The sequence below is a fragment of the Athene noctua genome, chromosome 4, assembly GCF_965140245.1.
Source record: "Athene noctua chromosome 4, bAthNoc1.hap1.1, whole genome shotgun sequence".
NCBI lineage: Eukaryota > Metazoa > Chordata > Aves > Strigiformes > Strigidae > Athene > Athene noctua.
Window position 1 is genome coordinate 74,902,323 of NC_134040.1, and position 23,688 is coordinate 74,926,010.

Below are 23,688 nucleotides of genomic sequence, written 5' to 3' on the forward strand. Positions count from 1 at the left end.
AGAATCTATATAGTTGGAACTTCAGGGTTTAAAAGACAGATCTTTTTTACTTTTATGTTAATCCAAACACTACACTGACACAGCTCTAGATTCATGAACTAATTAAAATTCTACTAATTGTCCCTTATGGGTAGAATGTGGTATAGCATGCATTTGTAGTTCCCACTCTCATACTAGTAGTTAGGAATAACAGTAATTCTCAGCAAGTGTCTGAATATATTTTCTTGATTTCTGTTTGAGGTTTCTTGACTTCCACACATTCAGCCATGATACAGTTTTACTGAAATAACTTTTCACATTTTCCTGACCACTCAATGCTTTAAATTCAGGGCTTTTTTAGTTAGATTCTATTTGTTATCTTTGCCGTTATTTCTGCTCCCCGGTTGGATAAACACAATAATTTTTAAACACCTTCCTGATCAGTAAGTTTAAATGAAAGAACACTACAGACCAAACAAAGAGGTCTGTGACCCCGTCTGGATTTCAGGCTCTCACTACAAGCTGATACCACAGCTTCATGATGAATTTAAACTGCATGAATCTATAATGTCAGTAAGAGGCACTCCTGCTCTCCCTGCTTCTTCGGCGACTCCCATCCGCTCTCCTGGCACCTGCGCTTTGCCCAGTGGCACAAGCACTCACAAAGCCATGACGCCCCTCTCCAGCTTCTCCTGCAACCATACCTGTTACCTGCTCTGCTGGGGCCAGAGGAAGAGCAGCTGGATAATAGTGTGGAGATTTTTTCAAAAACAGTGGCAGCCTCTTATCTTAAGTTGATCATGAGACCGGGCTGAGTAACAGTAATAGGAAAATGTAACTGCCTGCCTCAGGACATGGCTACTCACAATTTTTCTCCATTATAGTAATTTCTGGTAGCTGACTTTGATATCTATCTTCTCGATGTACAGGTCGATGACCAGTCATTTAGACTTTGATATTTTGCAAAGCTGCATTGCCATGTTGCCAGTGCCTATTTCCAAGCATTGTCAGGGTCCCCAGGAAATTGGTGGTCTTTCCAGTACTTCACACTGAAAAGCCATGCTTGCCTGTAATCCCACGCTGAGAGTAGGAGCACTGACTATGCACATGAGAAATAGGAAGGGGTATTTTTACCTCAGAAGCTAGGAAATGAAAGGGCGTTTAAATAAAATGCTGTGAGACTCTGGTGCTTCTGTTTTGTCACAGTGTGAGTGGAGTCAGAGGGCAAATGTTTCCGTCCTGTTCAGCCTCATTATTCTGCCCTCTCTACATCCCACCAGCCCATGATGGCCCAAGAGGGAAGGGAAAACTATGCTTTCAGGACCTAGCAGGAGAGCTGACTGAGTCTCCCTATTGTCCAAATGTGTAAATCTGGTATAAGCCAAATTAGAGTGAAAATTAAAATATTTTCTCCTTTATATGTTTCCTTTGAGGATTTGAAATGCCAGAAAGGATTGCCAGGCTTTCATCTGGTTAACATATACACTGATTGATTACTTTGATAATATGTGCAGTTTAATGATATTTACGCTCTTTGTCCAGCTAGGTATATTAAAAGAATGTTGAGAACATAGTAGACGTGCTAAAATCCTATGGTAACAGCTCATACATTAGTGGTGTTTCGTTGTGAACAAAGTCATTTTTCAGCCGAGTCATAAAGTAGCCTAAAAACAAGTGTGGCACTGTTTGCTTCAAATGAGACCGTTGCCATGTGACCACCATTCATCTGACATCATTACTGACATAGCTTTCGTTAGTATGATATCTGATTAAGGCTCCCAGCCGTGGTGGAGCCAGACTAAGTAGTCTGAGGAGGTGGCTGAGGAAAGTTAATGTGTCAATGTTACTATTGGGTGAGAGTGTCTGCTCAAAGTTTCCTTTGGAGAAAAAGGATAGAAATGGTTGATGATCTTTGTAATGGGAATCTTCTGAAAATATTTGAAGATCTGTAAGCAATTAAAGATGTGATAAAGTCCAATGAGAGTTGTAATCACTTCAGCAATACCTAAAGATACCATTTCTGTGTGAGGAAACATGTAAATATGACTAAGAATTAAAAAAAAAGAAAAAATACATGAGCAACAGAAATGCAATTGATCACATATTTGCAGGAACCAATTAATTAAATCTTTACAAGTGAGTAAATGCCTGTCTTGTATATGTAAATAAACAATCAATCAATCAGCCTTGCTTAGGTCTAAATTTCTATTTTCTAAAAAAGATCATAAGGCTTGATGAATTTTTGTTATGTTAGGAACAAATCGTTTTCAACAGGCACTGTGAGATACATTTGCAGTGTCCATCTGAGGTGGGATGAGCTCCAGTATTTCTGCTTTGGCTTTTAAGATCTACAATAATTAGTACTTTATCTAGTAATTTAGAAAATATACTGACTAACCTGCTAAAGTAAAAAAAAAAAAAAACCCAAATGTAATTTATTTTGTTTCTGTGTAATGTGATGACAAAAAAAATTCTTTTGGCGATTCTGTTTCTAAAGTATGATATTAACGTATGCTCCAATTTTGGTTTTGGCTGAGGGGTTTCTGCTATTGTTGTTCAATTTTAGTTTTTAAACTAGAATTTGGTAGGTTATTTTCCTTGCATGGATGCCACAATGCTTGATGTATCTATTATGCTTTGAACTATTATGGGACTAAGACACATCTTAGGCTGTTATGGGACTAAGACCCATAATTCCATAAATAAGACCCTTCAGAGACCTAGAAGCATTAACTTCTCATAAATGCTAAATGACTACTCAAGTGATTTGCAAGATCACTTCACACTGTCAAGTGTATGGAGAAACATAAACCCCAGTAACTTCCAGTTGGAAATGTGATTCCCAGTGTCTAGATCCCCTTGGAAAAAGCATTTAGGTAATTTAAAATATAATTTTTACTGTCAAAAGGAGGAGTTAAAGATTTGGCATGGAAAGATATAACCAAAAGTTACCAAAGAGTAGGTTACATACAGTTTTAACAAGCATTGTTGACCAGAAGTCAGCAGTTCAGGAGATGTATTGCATTTGCATGGCACATTTTCTGAAAAGCACAACTGTTGGCACCATCAAGTGATGCAGGACATTACAAATTCAAAAAGGGAAAATCCCAAAGGATATGGTTTCAAGCAAAATTGTTCAGATAAGTCCTTTGTTTTCCTATACAAATATACTTGAAGAAGAATGGAGTATATTTCAAAGAAATATTTCATGGTACGGATTACTCAGTCACATTCAAAATGTTGATCTAAATTCTGTATAATTTGGCCTGTGGCCAGCCAATGGGAAATTCTAAGGTTTTATGTGGGATTAAGTTGGTGCAGTTTGGACATTATTCCTCTAATAGAACAAATGAAATGAATGGATAGACTTAAACATTGAGCTTCAGTTTATTTTTGCAAGAAAGAATAGTAGAGTCTGTCTTATCTTCATATTCCTTGTTTCAGCTCAAAGAATAATGATAAAATCACTTTGAAATCCTTAGGAAAATGCTGAATATTAACCTGCTATAGCCTTTTAAATGACTGTTCATAAACATTTAATCTTCTTTTCCTTTAATTAGAAATGGTTGTAAACTGATAGATTCATTTGACGTTAGACTCAGCAACACATTACTTAGATGAAATCACACTTAAGAGTCCTGTGGACTGGACCTGAGTAGTTTAGCTGATAAGGCACTGGTTTGTCATCTACAAGACAACAGTTCAAGACTTCCCTGATTTCTTAAGTCAAATAAATTTAGTTATGTCAGCTATGCTGCCATAAGATGATAATCCAAGCTGCATGAATGCCAGACATACTTTTACCTTCTTTGGCTAGACTGAAACTCTGTCAGAAACACTGGGGGTAGTTAGAATTCATTTCAGGTGTGATGAAACAAATGGAACATTTGAATTGCATGAATTATAAAATAAGTGTCAATATATTCTGGCTCCCCTGATTCAACTGGTCTAGGATTTTTTTCTTGTAAGATCCACTAAGATGCAGAGTGAAACACTTCAAGCCCACTTGAACTCTGGTTGGATCTAGGATCTATCTATTAAATTTACTTAAAAAAACCCCAACAACCAAGCAATACACCCACTTCACTGCCTTCTCTGTGCAGGGCTCTAGCATGCCTTACTATCATGACTCAGCAGAGGAACTGGTCACTTTGTGAGTTTCTAGGATCAGCCAGCATCTTGCAAACCATTCCCCTGAAGACACACAGTCTTCACTGCAACATTATCTCTCCTAGGGTGCCTATTTCCTCTATGAATTTCCACTGTGACAGTAAATCTTTTCAGGAGAGATATGAGGATAACAGAACCTAAATGCTTACAGAGAAAACACAAACATTCTTGTGCAAAAGTGACTCACTCAGTGAGAGATAAAGGGGTTGGAATTTTCCTAAGGAAACATTTTATTAACTTATGTTTTCTGTCTGCATCTCTGTCAGAAAAAGCTGTCATTCCCTCTGCTTCCTCAATAACTTCCATTTCAGTCAAAATGTGGCAGAGGGAGGAAGGTCTCAGAGATGTAAAATACTTCTCAGTTTTGTTAAAATATGTGGCTGGGTAGGAAAACAAAGTTTTTTATTAGTCCCACTGATAAAAATGAATTACCGCATGAGCCACTAGAATATCCACTTTGGAAAGAATTGTTATGAAAATTCAAACTACAACATATATATTCACTGTACTGGTAGCATCACACACAGATTGCCATCCCAAAGTGTGTTGTGTAGTTATAGTGGCTAGGGGAGCATGTTGACAGAAATCAGCATATGAGGAGAATGAAATGACTCTGTTTCTGAAATTAACAGCCCAAATTTATGTAGCATTGCACAGAGATCTGGAAACACTGGTACCATTCGGTAATATTAAACCTGGAAATAATGAAGCTAAAATAACATCCCTCCCTATTTTAAAGCCAAGGGAAGATATTTAGGCCTGTTGCAAAAGATTAAGATATCAGGAACAGAAAGAGGTGCAAAAAAACTTTGGAAGTAGTGCTGACTGTAGGGATTCTGTCACTTTAGCCTACTTCAAGAACAGCAACTGATAGCTCAGCTTGAAAGGTAACTGGTGTCCTGAAAATATGCCACTGTCATGTTATTTCCAAGAGACTTTGATTGCTGTGGAGGCATGTAATTGAAATTATTACTCCCTGTTAAAAAATGTGCTTAGTATTAGTCTTCTCATGCAACTTCTACACAGATATCTCAATTATACAGTTTGCTTAGTTGGTAGCATCACTTCAGTTTTTACAATAGCCTCAGTGATGATTAAATTTCTCAGGAATGATTGTCCACAATCCATCAGAGCTTGTAAAACTTCTACATTTATCATAGAGCAAATAATCTGGTAGGCAGCCAAGCCTTCATTTTCCACCAAAGAATACTAAAAAGAATCCAGTTCCTGGAATCTGATGCAAATGTGTTTTCCGTGAACTGCTCTGTATCCATGCACAGTTCAGAAGACGACATCAGAGAAGTTATTTAATGAGTAAAATATTGTTGTTTCTCCCCCTCCCTCCACTAGAATTCCACATATCAAGTTTTCCAAGACACATATGCTCTTTTTAATGACTTGAAATACTTTCCTAATGATTAAATTCTGCTTAGCTGTAGTAGGCTCTTCCAGACCTTTTAGAAGCCAATATAATGTATGCAACATTCATTATAAGCCACTAAAGCAATGCTTGGAAAACTGAGTTGTCCATACCAACTTTGTTTAACAGTTTGTGTAATAAACATTCCTAAAATTATATATTATGACTCAATAAAGCCATTTGACAGTGCAGTAGTCCTGTCCAGCTGTCCGTGCTGTCCAGCTACTTGAAATTGCAATGTCTAAATTATTCAGTTGCATTTCTGCAATGCTTCTGAGTCATGTAGAGTATTTTTTGCCTTGAAATTCGGTAGGCTGCTTGACATTTAGAATGCACTTCCTGAAGATTTGAGAAGTGTAATTCAATTACTTTATATAATGTGAAAGTAGTGCTTTCACGTTAGTAGTGATTTCTGTGCCCTATACTTTTTCATTGTTTGATAACTTCCAGCTTCAAAACATGAGGTTAATTTATTAGTGTGCAGCAGAAGGCTACAGTCTGGCACTTTACATCTCAGAAGTTTCAGGACATAGCTGGTATGTACACATGCAGGTGATAGGATAAAGGCCAGCTAGGCCAAGGACAAATAATGATGTGGACAAGGTGCCATCTCCAATGCAACTTCTGTGGTGAGACAACCAGACTAATTTTCTCAAACACACGATTTTCATTAACACGTGAAGTTATCAGCTCTGCTGCATGTGGAAAATGGCATGTGCTGCTGTCCCAGTCATCATTTTCTGTGCTCTGTGGTGGCTCAGCTGCAGTAGGTACTCGGAAGTTGGGCACTGCTGCAAAATTAGGTGTCTACACTGTATACACAGTCTGGCAGAGGTACTATCTTTCTAAGCTGTCTTCCCATATCTGCTGACAAGGAACACAAATCTGTATGTTGCGAGTGAGTTTGTTTTCCACTCACCCACCACCTTATTTAATAATTTGAAGCATTTACTATAAAATTACCTTATTGTATAGTTTTCAAGTGTTCCAAGTGTTGTGAAGAAGAGACAGTTATGACATAGAGGAGTGAAGGAAATCTTAGCATGATCATTGGGCTGTGCATGACCTTCCATCCCCCCCCAAACAATTTGCCTCCTGTACATATTTGTTCCTGCAGGGATTAAGAGAACCCTTCAGGACTTCACCAGGCAGGGATGGCACAAGGATTGTACACTGATTCTGTAGCTTGAACTACCAAACTTGCCCAGGCTCTTGGCCATTCATCAGAGTTCACATCTCTATGCCTAGTTCGTACCAACTCTGCGTTTCAGTAATTCCTTTATGTATGCCAAGAATCCTGTAGATCAGTAATACCCCAGTTTCCACCTTTGGCTGTAGTAGGGCATTCTGCCATCTTAGGTATCTCTCATTTTTTTTTTTTTCCTGCATGGCCAAGTTGCTAGTTCTTCTGATGTCTTGACTCTGGATCCCTGCTTTTAAACTTGTAAAATTCTTCCTGTTTTCCATTAAGTTTTCCTGCTCTGTTCTCTGGGTTCTTGCCTTTTGCTCATGTTTCCAAGTTCACTTTTTCATTACTTCCTCTTCACCCCACATCTGCCGTTGCTCCGGTGCCTGCTGTTTCTGTCTTCCTGCATTGGAGTTTTTGCTTCTTCCCACAGGCTGCTCTGGAAAGCTCTTTTTTTAGTAGACTCTCAGCCATTATCTGCTTACACAGATTAATTTGCTGCCTTTGAGGTATGCAGGCAGTAGAAAGAAGCAGTAGTAGAGTTAAAGAGCCTGGAACACTGACTGTTCCCTAAGCAAGGTTTTTCTTGTGTTTTAAAGTGCATGAAAATCAAAGCATTTGTGTCTATAGGTTCCTGGAACATAGTGACACTTAGCAGCTAAAACACTCCCGAGTTGTCATCTTATAGAAAGAGCAGCTGGGCCTGGTGTTGGATTTTGCTTTACCATTCAGAAGAAATAGCATGATAGAAAAAAAAAAATGTTTTGAGTGCTGAAAGTTTTCTGGAAGATGTATAACTCTCTTATATGACCAATTTTTTTCCCCCCAACTTGTACTGAGTACCATTCAAGTATACAGTTTCTCAAATGCCAAAACACAATGGTTCATAGCCACTGGTATTTCAAATTTGTTTGTTTAAATTTTGTACTTCCTACCTCCAAAGGAATGAATCATGCGTATTAAGTTTTAAAAAAACCCAAACAACAAAATGAAAACTAAAAACCTGGACTTAGTGTTTTGTTTGCAATATTACTACTGTACTTATTTGGAATATCTTAGCATTGTGGTGTAGTTTTCCCATATTTCAGAGGACACCATGAATAAAGAGCTCTGCACAGATCATCTCATCCTCTACTTCATTATGCTACTGTGTAAATCCAGCTGACACTTTGAATCTCAAAGACAGATGAAGTAGATCTGGAAAATATTCAGAGAGGGGGGACAGTGTTGACTCAAAGCAAGAAGAAACTTAGAAAAAAACATTTTGGGAAAGAAACAGAATGGAGGAGACAGAATATGAGAGAGGTCAATAAAATTGTGTCTATCATGGAGAAATTTAAAAGACATCAGTTGTTTTATTTGTCTGAGTACTGGAATTAAGGATCATCAAAGCAAACAGAAAGAGAAGATATTCTTTGGGTAGTTGGGTAGTTCGGCTGTGGAACTCTTTGCCATAGTATGTTGCAAATGCTAAAAAAGCTCATGGTTTGTGGAGAGGTTTGATGTGTTCATGGCGGAACAAACTATTTGGTGTGAGTATACATACAGAAATTCTGGTTCAGGAAATCCCTTAGCTAAAAAATTAAGCAGATTCTGAAGATACCTTCATTTCCACAAGCTTTTTTAGGGATGCTACTTTTGGAGACCAGGTACTGTCCTACATGGACCATAAGTAGTGTACCCAGTACTATTTTCTTGTACTTCATCACTTCACAGAATTGCCTGACAGGAGATTTTTGGTTGTTCTAGCAGCCATATATCTACTCAACGATTTAAAAAAATGTATTATATGTATTTTATCGTGAATATTGTAACATGCAGGCTGAAGGCAAGAAAAAAAAAGGAGAACAGGAATCCTACAGTTTGTATGGATTTATTATTATGCAGGAATTGATACTTCAAAAGATCTTGGTTCCTGCTGACTGTCCTTTCTTGGCTGCCATATTTCAACAGCTTGGTTGAAATTCTGTACATTATAGTCTCTCTTGAATGACATATATAACATTCATTGCCACACTCATGTATTTGAGAACTTTTTGAATAGAGGCAAAAATATAACCATGCCTCAGAAATGCAGAATGCTGATTCTGAGTAAAAGCCCAAGCTGAAGAATCTACAGATACAGATGTTAGAACAGGTATTTCCTGTTCTAACTCTCAAGGCAGATTTGGCAAGACTCATTAGTGGGACTCTGGTAAGGAAAATAGACTTTTTCTGCAGGACTTTAATCTCTGCAAGCTCTTGAATAATTTATCACTCAGAAAAATTTACCCTAGAATTTAATGTGTACTTATTATCTATTTTACTGCTCTGTTCAATTTTGTTTTAATGGGTACTGTTATATAATGTTAAGTTTAGTAGTAATGTTAGATTCTTTTGAAACAAGTTTAATTTTCATTTTGATCTTTTACACTTTGCCTGTTCTTGGCTTTGCAGCATACAACCCAAATCTTTCTTCTGTGTGCTCTTTCTTGACACTTTTGTTTAAGATATAGAGAAAATTCAGAAGAAAGCTACTGCAAAAAATTAACAGAACATAGTACAGAATGGCATATTGGGATCAAGGGAGATATCTTTACTAACAAATTTAATATTCATATAGGTAACAAAACCAAATGTATTTATTTTTGATCTACTAAAAGATCTGTGTGTATAGGCTTTTAACTGATTAGCCATTCTTCTTAGTCCAGTTTTTAATAGCAAGCTAACATAGAACAGAAAACCAAAGGAGTTCAAGAGCTGTAGAAATAAGAATTAGGAGCTTTATTTCTTGTAATATTTTTCCTTACCCCTGGGGGGGAAAAAGAATCTAAATATGTCCTTTCCTCTCTTGCAATGTATTTTGAATTTGGGCCAATGTGGGTGTGGAATTTGGGTGCCAGCTCAAAGTTTTAGTTAACTGTAAATCCCATTACTAGTCTGTCCTGTGTAATTTTGCAGAATTCTGATCTAGGTCTGCGTGTAGATTAGGAAAGTGAAGCTGGCAGAAATTTAGGTCAAGAGATGGCAAAAAGCATATGTAGTTGTCTCCAGTGCTCATGATTAATTCTCAGAATGACACTGAAGAGAAAGTTGCAATGACAAACCCAGGCAGGCCCTCATGGGGTTTACAGTCTCAAAAGGCCTGTATGTTTTGGGAGGCGAAGGTCATAGGAGCAATATTGGGCCACTCCAAGTCTATGTCATAAACTGTCAATAAAGAGCTCTTGTGCAGAGCAGACCTCATGTTTTCTCTGCCTATGTTTGTTTTTCACCAGCACCCCATCAATTCACAGTGCAGGGTTAATAAAAATCCACACAAGTCTCAAGGTGTTTCCTTTAAACTCCTTTGGAGGTTGTGTAGATGGACAATAATGTGCAGCTGACTGAATGCTCAGACCCCTAGTGGTCTTGTGCTCTTTATTTCGATACATTTTAACCTATATTGCATATATATGGCATGATTAAACCGAAGGGCTGCATTTTTAAAAGAAGTTTATCTGAACAAAAATTCTGTGTGCAACATAAATCCCAGGAATCTGTCAGAAGAGGAAGACCTGAATCATCTTGGCCACACTGACAGCATATCTAATCCATTTTATTACTGCTTGACAAAGACTAACCCCCAAGTCTGGTTAAAGAGAAGACGAAGCTCTTCTGTCTGATCTTCCTGGCCCCCGATTCATTTTTATTCAACTTTTTAAAAGGATATCTATGACCTTTACTCTCATTTTGACTTCCTGAATATCTTCTGGTTGTCTTCAGATTCCACACAATTTTACAACATTGTGTTTGGGTTGAAAATTCATATTAATAACAAAGTTGAAAGAAGCAAAGACTAATACCTTGGAATCACAACAGCTATTCATCAAGTTTAATTGCCATCAGATCTACTTAAAAGATAGCTGATTTACCTACACTGTGTTACACAGTAAAGGAGTATTATATGAAAAATACCAGAAAGAGACAATTATTTTAGCAGGTGCACACTGATTTGTGGTTGAGCTGATTTCTAAGCTAATCAGCTATGTTCCCATGTTTTGTTTTGTTTTGGCTTTTTTCATAACATTCTGAAAAAAAGATAAAGGTTTTCCATAGTTTTTATGACATTATAAAGGTGAAAATCCCAAGCAGAAGGGGAAAAACTGTTAAAAAAATATTCTTTTACAAGTCAGTTTTACCAAGGATTTCTGTGACCTTCAGAAAATTTTGTACACCAATAACAGAAAGCCAGACATGCTATTCAAACATGGCTTTTTTGTACATCTCACTATGTTAAGATACAGTTAGATCAACTGAAAATTATTTGATCAGTTGTCCGTCAGCTCCACAGGGCTCCGTGATGTTTTATCTCCAATTCTAGTCATTTAAAAGGTCAAATGATTTTTTTAAAGGAAAGACAGCTAAAGCAGAGTGTCAGGAAGTGAGATAAGGAAAACCCTTTTATGTTTGCAAATATAGCCTTATCTTATAGTTCACTTTTGATTTAAAAATAAAGGCTACCTCTGAAAAGGACAAACATTTTATTATGTATTATGTAAAGGAAGCAAATACAATTGGTGCCTTTTTTTTTTTCAATAGAAGAACACAGGCATATAGTTTTCTATAATTGTCAGTGTGTCAACTATCTAACAACTGTGGTCTTATATATGTTGGGTTTTTTTGTTTTTTTTTTTTTTTTCCCCCATGAATAGCCTTGCCAAAATGTAGTTAATGAACGAGAACTAGACATGAAGTTCTAGGATAGACTTTGTTATAGACAAGCCATTTTATCACTGGATTCAGAAATTATTCTGGGGAAGAGGAAGTTTTAATAAATCGGAACTGATAAGATCATGACTGAGAAAATTATCTAGACCTCATGAATAAGAGTATACATTTCTCACAACTGATCATGACACATTTATTCTACAGGAAAGCATAACCCTTTTTTAGTCTTCTAAACAACACTATTAGACCCCGACCTTAAAAATTGACAGCATGCCATCAACCTAAGCATTATAGTTCAGTACTGATGCTTCTGGGAATAACAGGAAAAAAGTGAGATAATATTAACAGTATGGGTAGTGAAATGTCTGAATTGTGTCCAGGTTATTGAATGTACTCCCAAACTTTGCATCCTGATTAGTCAGGAATGACCACAGCTGCACGTAGTGTTGGCAACAAAACATAAAACCATTTGATCCTTTCCTAATTTGGAACTTATTATAAATTTGAAATGCAAACCTAATCAACTGAGTTTTTCTACATGCTTTTCAAACTGGTGAAATAGTCTTACTGTAACTGAAATCTTTTAAAGTAATTTATTTACTTCATTAAGCAAATCTTATCAAATAATTTTCTGGACAACAAGATTTCTTCAGAATATTGACTAGTTGCAGAGTTGTTCTTAGATGTTTCTGTATTGGTTGCTGAAACATCCTCTTCACCTCCTTATGCTCCTTATGCACAGATTTTGCAAGAAATGAAGAGTCCTTGCAGAATGATCAGAAGGGTGACATTCAGGAGAGGAAAAGATATTTCTATTAAGTTTTCAATTAACAAACAGAATCTATAAAAGCAGCTTGCTAGTTAAAAGACTGACCGATGTGACTGCATCTCTGAGGTATTAGTGTCAGTGGTATGAGGTCATCATGACCTCAGGACCACACAGTACATTAGCTACTTTTGGACATATATTCTCATCTGAAAGCAAAATGGTTCTTGGTATTTAACTGTCTTTTTCACAGCCTTTCAGTTTTTTCTGATTTATCCTTATACATACTTCGTTCGATGTTAATGTACTGAATGACAAAATATATAATGCAGTATATCTGTCAGGTAAGAAGGGTCTACAGAGTTCTTGGTCATCTATATACAGATAATAAGGTAAATAGAGGTTAATGAAAGGTAGTACATTGACATCTTGGAGAAATTGTGTAGCAAAATAGAGGTTGTCCTACAATGTCTGTTCAGGACCTACTGAAAAGGTATGAACATTGCCAAAAGTACATAGAACTGTTCAATTCCTATTTGTACATTTATATTGCTTCTAGATTGTTTTCTTCTAATGACTTTTCATGTCTAGTACAAATCATTGTATTTTTACTCATTCTGATTAAGGCATTTATGGTTCCAGCTGAATTGCTTCCATTCTACAAAAATATTCTGAATATTTTTGCTAACGTATCACAATAAGTAATTCTGGCAATTAGAATATTTTTGTGTGAAATTCTCATATACTTTTGAGAAATATCTCTCCTTGCAGACAAAGTTTTTATTATTTACAGGAAAAAAATCACAGAAGCAATGCTGGACTTATTTTAAAGGTTCTTGAATGATTAACCATGAAGCAATAGTGTCAGATTTTACCAACACGGAATCATAAATAACTAATAATTAGAGAGTCATTCCATTGACTTTGAGTCATTCCATTGACTTGAAAAGAATTTTATATTAACCTTGATAGCAAATTCTATCTCCTCTTTTTGCTTCCTCTGGGGGGGGGGACATTTTTAGATGAAGAAATAAGACATACTTAATGAATTATCCATTAAAAATTATCCCCTCAATTCCAGTCATGAGGTCAAACCTTTATTATTGCCTGGGAAAAATCACTTACAATCTGTCAAGTACTTTAAAATGTTTACCACATGAAACAGAAAGGATGACATTTGTTTTCTTGTGGAAAAGCAAAAGGAAACAGTTCTGCAGCAAACAACATCCAATCTTCCAAATTGCCCAAGCGAAAGTTATCGTCTATCAAAAACATAGCTCCTTCTCTGTTTAGGGTAGTTTTTTACAATAGAAAAGTGAGGCGTTTTATTGAGCTCCCTCAAATTCAGTGCTCTGTCACAAAAGAACAAAAAAGTGATTTCTGAACCACAGATACTGGCAACAATGTCCTATTTCTCCTATTAATATAAATGGGAAAGTTAAAGCCTTATTTCTATATAGAATTTCTGATTTTTGTGTTAAGATATGCTTTGTAAGACACATAGCTCAAGGTTTCCTTTTCTATTCAAAGTAATGGGAGATATTCCACATAGTTTAAATTGAATGCAATATGGTCCACAAGGTTTTAAACTGGGGACCAGGCAAATTATTTGGCTAAAACAAAACTGACGTGAAGCTTTATGCAAGACTGAAGCACAACTTTGTAGCTTGCAAAAATCTGATTTAAAATACTATTCAAATTTAGTATGTTATTGTCAGGAGAAAAAATTTACTTTTTTGGTCATGCTTACATCAAAGCTTGCAAAAGAGTCTGTTCTATAAGGCCTACAACCTTATTCTGAGGGGCTTGAGTTGGTTCAGATAGGCATCCAGACTTTTAGATGATTATTTAATTGAACCTCTAAACCTTTTCAGCTTTGCCCATCTTCAATTTAAAAATCCTCTCTGGAGGAACGTTGCCCAGCTGTAAACTCTACAAAAGCACACCTGGCAAAACAACATCTGCCTGACAATGACTTAGTGAGCCTCAGTAAAGGCTGACATATGTGCACATACAATTGGACCTTACAGCAACAAAGCATTTTACATGTTAGTGTACACTGGGGAGTCCTGACTCCTGACAGAAAAATATGATGGCTTTTACACTTTAAATTACAGTGAAGCTGTATCCGCAGATGGTGCAGGTACAACATGTGCTTTTATACAGCTGGCAGGTAAAAGAGCTCATTTCCATAACTGCCTCCTGATTTCTAGCGTTTGCTTCAGTGCAGTTGTTGCAATTTGAGATCAGCGTTTTTGGTAGGATTTAGTTCCAGCTGCTGATACGGTACTGACTGGAAGCCTGTGAACTCTGGTACTGATACAGAGGCTTCTGTTGACACTTCCAGATGATGAAATATCATTCCCTCTTCTCTATTACAGCATCCCTTTCATAAGGTACAGGGCACAGTTTGTTGTGGTTCGTTCAGTTAGGAGAGACAGACACTGAGTTAAGTTAACAGAGTTGCTTTGAGATTAATCAGCTGGAGAGCTTGCAGACCCATTACTATGTGCCAAATGTCCACGCTTTGAAGATAGGGAAAGTAAATCTTACATGGTCAGGTTCTTGAAAACTAACAAAGGACCTTTAATTCTGAAGGAAAAGGCCGATACATAGACTGTTTTCTTACTCTAAACTTTGTTTTAAGATTATAGCAAAAATTCCAGGAAATATTAACACTTGGTCAAATTTTGAGAGCAGGACATGGTCCAGCTGGCCACCAGCATCTAAGTGAAGATGGGACAGAAGGAAATTTATGTTCATGAGACAGAGCAACCATGCTGCACTGTCTGCTTCAGAGCTGCAGGAGCCCTCTTAGTCAGGTTTTCTTTTTTTTCCAAGTGGTGTATTCATCTGGATACCCAGTGTCCTTCTCAACCTGCCTGAGAGCTTTACATTTGTGGGATGAAGGGAGAACTGTTCATTGCAGAGCTTTACTTAGTCTTAGAGGATCAGTACTTCTTTTAGAAGAGCAGGCTTGAACTTTTATTAAGGTGGCTTCGGAGTACTGCCAGGGATAAAAACTCTTTGTGGAAGTTATTGAAATCATCTGCCTACTTCTAATACACCTCATTTAAGCGTCCTCATCCATTTTTACAGCAATCCTTTCCCACCTCTTATTTTAGCATCTGCAGCTCGTGGAAATGTTCCTTCATGTAACAATGTTCCTTCAGGGGTGCTTGTACCATTAGTGTAGGATTAACAGGGAATTAAAAGTCTTGTGGCAGTTCCAAAAGCAAAGTTGTACAGCCTAGTGATAAGAAAAAATTAGTCAGACATGTAAGTTTGCAGAGTTTGTAGGAGGGACAGCAGGTCCTGCTGGGAAGACATAATCAAAATCATACCCTTGTTTGCAAGACAGTCTTTTTTATGTTGTCTTTAACCTCTTTTCCATTGGGCATGAAACTGTTCAGGTCTGAAGCCTGCACTGCACAGTATGAGATACCTCTTTCAAACCATTTTTTATGAAACTTTGTGTTTCTTGTGAAGCTTTGTGAACCATCCTGCCTCTCAGCTTACTTCTATATTCCAGACTTTTCCAAAAGCATAGGGTCGTTGACGGGACATATGATGAGCTGTGACCAGGTGTGACCCAAGTTAGACTGTTGGTCAACACTGTCAGTAGAGATGAGGGTCATCAAGGGGTCTTCTTAGCAAAAGTACTGCTCCTAATGCTGTGCATTACACTCTCTCCCCTCTTCTCTATATTCACTACTGTATATTTTTAGATGTTGAAAATTCTGAAATCGGATTTCTTTTCCTGGAAATTGATGTAAGTATTGAATAGATGCAGGCTAGACTCTGCATCTGGAATCAAATAACCTCTTGGGATCTGACCTTAAAGACCATGGCCAAATCTTTTAATGAGAACTTAGGCAGTGTCTTATAGCAACACAACTGACTTGTTGGGAGATTCATATAACACCTACCAAACTGAATTTCCATCAGGTTATGGTGCTTAAACACTTCAGCAGTGTACCTTTTATTCCATTTAGCTGTATTTCATTTAACTCTTTCTCTGCTGACCAATGTTCTGTTTCTATTTTTTTCTTTTTTTTTTGACTGGGTAATTTTTTTTTTTATTTCAGTAGTAGAACTAAAGTTTTGTAATTCATTAGATTTTTTAAATATTGGAAATAATTGAAGAGTTTTAGATTAATATCCCAGTGTCAAAGACTGAGAGTAAATTTGACACAAGCATAGGGGAAGGACCTGGACAAAAGTAAAGCTCTGTTTCAACAGAAAACTCTGAATCTGACAGAGAGAATAGCCAGATGAAATATTGGTCCATTCTTTCAAGAACAATGAAGATTTAAATGACTGTCAACACAGTTTCCAAGGAAAGCTAGTAATTGTTAAATCATCACATTAAGGCAGATAATGGAAAGGATACCAGTGGAAGTCAGGGAAAAAGTAAGGCTAATGAACCGAGATTGATCATGCAATTCACAGGGTTTATCCTGACTTTGTTCAAACCAAAGAAAGGAAAAGTAGAGGATGGGAACTGGAGGTATGGACTAGATATTCTGAATTTCTATACCCTGGCAGTGCAGGACAGGATAGCTTAAGCAGGCCAGAAAGCATCCAGAACTTGGATAGTACGGTTACTGAACGTACTGTGAAAAGTTAGTGGAGACCTCAGTAACAGGCAGTTGCTCAGCAGGAATCACCTCATCACTTTGGGCACGTGAACTAATTGTAGGAAGAACAGCATGGTTACAAATGTAGGTTTCAGAAAGAGCTATCAGTTTGCTTTCATGCCTACACTTGTACCACGACCCTCAGCTGAACAAGATTTAAAGATGTGTCTTCTAACACCGATATCACTGATACTGCTGAGACTGCAAAGGTTTGCTCTCACCAGCTACTGAACACCAGTCAGTTGTTAGCATACAGGTCCCAATACTTCTTTGTTGAAAGGGATCAAAAGAATTCAAAAAGAACTGAGGTGTTACTGTGTTTTTCCCAAGCTTGGAAGAAGCCAGCTGACTGTATGCTATGATAACTCCTTTTATGAGAGACTGGAGAATGAGAAATCTGAATCGATTGGACACGACTATGTCAATTAAGCAGATAGGAATGTATTTGTTATGCTCAACTATGCATTTAAATTTAAATATCGAACATCAGTACAACATTTTAAAGAATGAGTACTAGTAAATCTAGCCTCCAGAATGTTTTAAAGTTATTTTAAATAGTACTTGCAAAGTTTATATTTTAAAATATTTCCTATGCATTGGCTGCAAGATGTTTTTCAGAGATTTCTTTATGGTCTGTATTTTACTTTTTGAAATACTGTAAAACAACAAAACCCCAGGCTCTGTTTCAGCAAGGAGTGAAGGTGAAGTGCAGAAAAAAAAGGGTTGTAATATCTGTGCATAATATTGCCTCATCACGCCTCCATCATTTCAGTCATACCACAGACATTTCTGGATGTTGTTGCAGCATCTGTGGAACCATATTCCAGCTGTTCTCAGACTTTCCCATTCTTGGAAGCCTGCCCCTCCCTCAGCTCCAGCCACAAATGTCCACACAATGGAAATCCAGTCTTCCTCTGAGAGTGCAGTCCCAGACTAACCAGAGATTACACAAGCATGTCTCTCTTATTTTTTCACCCTCATCTAAGGATCTTTGGAATTACAAAGTCAGGCATGAATAAAGTCATTAGCTCAAAGACACCAACACCTTTGTCAGCTAGCCCTATTGTGTTCCAGGGTCTTTCCCAAAGTTACTAAGGTCTTCAGCGCAGGTATGCCTGAGCTGTAAATCAAAAGGATGTCAAAACATGCAATAAAACACTTTCTAATTAGTCACAAAAAAACCCCCGAAGAATTGAATGAATGTGTTTCCTGGTCGGCCTAAAATTTAGGCAACTTGCTTGATGATAATCAGCAGTCCTGCCACTTTCAAATGTCACCAGCCATCACTTGCTTCTGCATAACTTCAGATTTGAAGTCCCATCTGCCCTTCCCATGCTCTTTCTTTTTTAGTTTAAAAAACCTTCCTACCATGGTGTCTAAACACTTGGGAAAGAATTCTCAAAATGTACAAAACTTATGCAGGATACCCCAGATTTTCTTTAAAAAGGAAAAGAAAGAAAAAGTAATAAACCTGCAAAGTCCTGTTGAGAATTTATATATCTGCAAATATATCAAATCTACTATACGGAAATCCACTGGATTCTTAATTCCAATAACTCTTAGTAATTTCATATTCTACTTCAGTTTTACAACACGCACACTAAGCTTACCTTCATGTAGTTCATGAGAACACATACTATATTTTTCAAATATGTACATGTAGTCTGTTTGCGTGTGCATCCACCATTTTTTTTTTTTTTTCAAAAATATTAAACTGCTAAAACCAAACTGTATTTACATAAATAAGTTACTCTGGTAGCTTTTTTGCTCAAGAAATCTGGTGTTGCTGCAGGAATTTTTGCAGGTTTTCTACAAGAGCACTGGATTTAACTAATAAATGCAAAATAGCAAAAAGGAAACATGGGATACCCAAAACATTAATGACATTAAAGTACATTGGTTATAGACAAGATTTTAGGCTTGTCCACTTAGGCAACAGGGAGTAGTTCAGCCTGTACATCTCATTTCTGGACCATACCTTTCAAGATAACTGCTGAACTTTCTTGTGATCTAAACTTTTCTTATGATATACATTTTTTTGATTCTTGTTCATGTAAGTTGCTTTTATGATACTGTTAAAAAAGATGACTGTTCTCCATCTAAAAAGAAAATCTTTCAGAATCTGTTAAGATACTCCTTAAATACTACTGAGATGAAATACAGGGATAGTCACAAGAGTTTAAAACAAATTATTATAATTCTTATCTTCATTATATAAGAATAAAAACTATGTAGCCCTCATTATACAAGGCACAGGGAATCAACCAATTTCTCCATTATCATGATACTGAAAAGCATACTAAATGCAGCATTTTAGGATGTTTCATTCTTATCCCTAAACCAAAGACAGGAGTAGAACCAAAAGGTGACACTGATAAGGGAATTATTTTGCTATGCAATTAAGAGTGTTATTCCTTTTTGCAAGGACATTGTAGCCAGGAATTCACAAAGATTTTTGTTTCCTTAAGAGATTTTTAAGTTACATCGAACATCCTGCATAGTCATGGCTAACCTAACAAGAGTTCAGGGTGAGTTGCAACTATCTGGTTGCAGATCATTAGTTTACCTCTGAATAATAGCATAGATAAAAAAATCTCCTTTTTTTTTTTTTTTTCTTGATGTCTTATTCTATAGCAATCTTTCTACATCAAATTTATTTCCTCTTTCTCCAGAACATCAGTACTGACCTTTAAGAGGAAAGCATTACAAAACTAGCTGGCCTAGAGGGGAGATATTCAGAATAGCAAGCTGCTGGCAATATATGCAATAACTTTGTGTAGAAAGAGGGAAGACTGTATAAGCAACGTCTAGGATAAGGAATAATGTTACTGGAATGATATCCAGAGATTTCATTTTGACAAAATTAATCTTTGTTCAAAGAGCTTGACAAATGATAGTGGGGCAAATAACAGAGAAGTGGATAGAGATGATATGTGAGTGATTATGGTGCTTGCAGAAAAACATGTCTGTGCTTTGATTTAAGTTTTATTTGCTATGGCAGTGTTTTTCTTAATTTCCATGACAATAGCAAAGAAAATCATATCTAAAAAACTTGCTTTAAAACCTTGGCATTATTTTTTCTTGGCTTGTACTAAATAGGCAATGTCAGAGAGTAGTGGTTATTTATCATGTGGATAATCCAGGATTAGAAAAAGTGTGGGAATACTGACCTATTGTTCATTCATTTCAAAGAATTTCCATGTCTCAGCTGTTTGTATGTAACCATTAAAATGAAATGAGTATAAGGTGGGTGGGAGAAAATGCATCTGACAGTGTCTCAATAATACATACTTAGAAAAGGGTGAACACTATTCCAGTCTGAACAGGTGTGGGGGAGGCTGTATGTTCATGACCAAGTCATACAAAAGGGTGAGCTGAATCAAATAACACTAACAGGGGAACAGCTCTCTTAATAGGTCTGGGAAACCAGTGCCTAATTTATATCAAAATAAATGGAAGTGGAACATATTACTTACAGAGTGTGGTAGGAAGTTATGTTAAGAGATCTCATCCCGCATATCCTCCTCATCCTTCTTTCTCACCTTTATCTGAGGATTTGGCAGCACATAGATGAGCCCATGTGTTACAGTAAAGTCTTCAGGCTTTGGAGTAAGGCAACCTCTTGATTTGTCTCCCAGGTTAGCCCTTATAAAGGCAGTTCCTGTGAGGTCATAAAATCCTTGGGTTGTGGAGCTTTAAAATGATTGCCAAAATTATGTCTGTGTCATTCAAAATAAAGAATCTACTCTAAATCCATTCTTGGGCATTGGGGAAAACTGCCACCCTGCTAATGGTATTATGTGGACTCTTGAAAGATGACAGAGAATGCAGAATCTTGTATTGCTTTTGTCAGCAAGCAGCATCTGATGCATATTTTTCCTGAATCCAACCCTTAGGTAACAGAAAATGGTAGAATGTATTTACATTTGGAAGCATTCCATATTTACTTGCAATAACTGCCCTGGGAGGCTCATTAATGCTTTAAAGCTTCCTATTAAATGGGAACCTCACAGTATTTTCTTTTTAATAAAATAAACTGAAAGGTGAAAATATTTTCTGTTCGTTTTTTAATTATGAATGCCTGTCTCGGAAAATTGCTCTTAATTTGTTGGATGATTTTAGTTTTATGTCCTTTAGCAGTCATGTAAATGAAAAATGGAAAAAGTGTAATAAAAGCAAACAATAATTATTCATATTGACCTGAGGCATTTAATGAAATAGAAGAGAGTCTAAAGAAACAGATTTCCTATTGCACTACTTTCTCAAGTATACTAAGGTAATTAGCTTTAAGAGGAGATAATTTCAGTTCACTGAGGTTGCTCTTTTAAGTCTTTCTGAGAAATTTGGATTTTCCATTGATATTAGTTTTAACATGTCACACTGGAGCCAGAGTGAATTAAAGTGAAGAGCTACACAGTCTAAACAAACAGTCCTCCCCATTATCAGAAGCCTGACAACATAACAGCATAAACTATCGTCACATGCCCACAAGTAATGCAGGAACAATTAAAAAAAATAATAACAAAACCTCATTGCAATCCATAAACAGTATCTGATGGCTTTTATTGAGCTAACATTTTAAGCTGTCTTATTTTCCAATTTAACATGTTGATTTCCTACCATTCTTAAGAAACTAAAGAAGAAATATTCCCTCTGTTCTGCAACCCTCTATTCTTTCTTCTGATTAAATGGTGACATAGCATTCTCTAGCAAATCCCCATGAAAATAATGACTAAATCCTCAAAAACATCAATATGTAACAGAAAAACTTAAGGGTTTTTTTCATTTTGAAGGATAGTCAGGATATATAAAATATATTTGTTTGTGGCAGGGATCTTTGAGTAGTCTCTTATTTTACATATTGAAAAGATCTACATTATGATTTATATGTCCATATTACTTGTTGTACAGACTCATGTTTTCCTTATCCTTACTAATTTTTACCCAAAGACACATCATCCCTTCTCTATTTTTTCCCTACTATTTCAGATATGCCCCATATTAATTGACATATTAACTCTATTTTCTCTTTCTGAGAGCCGTTACTCCAACAATTTTGCTGTACCTTAACTGTGCTTTCTCTGCACATCTCCTCTGCAACTGTTTTGTTTCTTCTCATGCTTCTTTCTGGCTAAATAAGAACTTAAAGGGTCCAATTACTTCACGATCTAAAGATCTCCCACTCTTTAGCATGGTTAGTCTCGTCATAGGATGTCCTCATGCATAATTGCAGATGGAGAATTCAAGGCCAAAGAGATTAAGGGCTCTGACTTATGTTCAGCAGACAAACATCTGACATTGTTTCAGGCACTGTCACCTCTCTCGCTCCCTGCAGGCGTGTGCTGCAGCCCTTCTGTGACATGCTTGTGCTCCTCTAGGAAGCTTACATTTGACCTCCTTTAGTTCAATGGTAGCTTCAGGTAATATCTGGAAGGTGTGCTGGAAATCTCAGGTGCAGGCATGCCCCCACTCCCTCTCTGGCTGCATGGGGGCTGTAGTAGTTTGGCCATCATGCCATGATGATCAAGAGGATGAGGCTATCTCAGCAAAAGGTGATGAAGAGCCAGAGGACGACACATACGTTTCACAGTGTCCAAACAAATGCTATAGCTACTGAACTGTAGCCTCTGTCCCTGATATCCCTGAGAGTAGATGTCATGTTTTATTCCCTACACTCTGCTTTGGGTAGCCCTCCAGCAGTTCATCAGGAATGGGAAAAAGTCCTTTCACCTTTGTTTTTCAAGTGTATGCTACTGCAGACCTTTTCTTGTTTAAAATATATTCTTTCCTTGCATTTCTGACCAAGTGTAAGTTAAATGGTAAAGTTCATGGCAATGCCTCTTGTGCATTGTATGGTTCTTTGTACCTACAGACAAGAGGTACTTGATAAAAATAGTGCCTCAAGGAGTTCCCTAACTGCATGCTAAACAGAAGAAGTTTTTCCCTACCTGAGTAGTGTTTAAAGATGACTCTGTAGCACACAGGGTGAACGTATATTTCTCAACATGAAGTCATCCATCTTGATGCTGCAGATAAGAAAGGATATTAGATCTCTTCACATATCACTTTCTTTTCTCCCAGCTTCAGTGTTAAGATATATTGTTTTCATAGATGTTGTTTGTTGATCACATATGCATGGTCAACTACAGCTCTGGAAAGTGTCTTAAGAATTTAGACCAAAGGCTGCAGAAACACCACTACAAACTATGTAGAGAAAGAGAAATTACAGTATATGAATTCTAGTTCAGGGTGTGGGTACTGTTCTCAAAACTGGCTGGCCTGGTACAGAGCCGAAAAGCATTGGTTCCTAGGGTTTTTCAAAATACCAGTGCTGAAGAGGCAGAATTCAGTCTTCCATTAATCTATTTCAATCATTCCTTTTTCACTTATAAATGTTAAGGATATGTTTCAGTGTTTTTCTGATTTGGATTCCTTCTTTTATTTTTCACATTGCATCAGTCAACTACCTGCACCTGCAAGAAATTATTATTTACATCTTCCAATGAAAATAGCATTTAGAAAGGATAACTCAGAGAAGATGACTCTCTTATAATGTCTAATATGTCTAATATGTTTTCTCTCTCTATTAAAAAAGATTGTAAGCAACATTAAGTTAAAAGTTAGTTATATACTGTTATGGTTCTATATCAATTATAGCAACCATTTTTAAAAGAGGCAATTAAAATATTAAAAGCCTATGTGAATTAGGTGCCTACATCCTATTTTAGGTTGACCTGAATATCAGGAACAAACATTTTACCCAGACTCCTAAAATCAAGACCAGATGCCTTTCTAAATACGATGTTGTAATTCAACCATATTTTTATTGGATACAGTA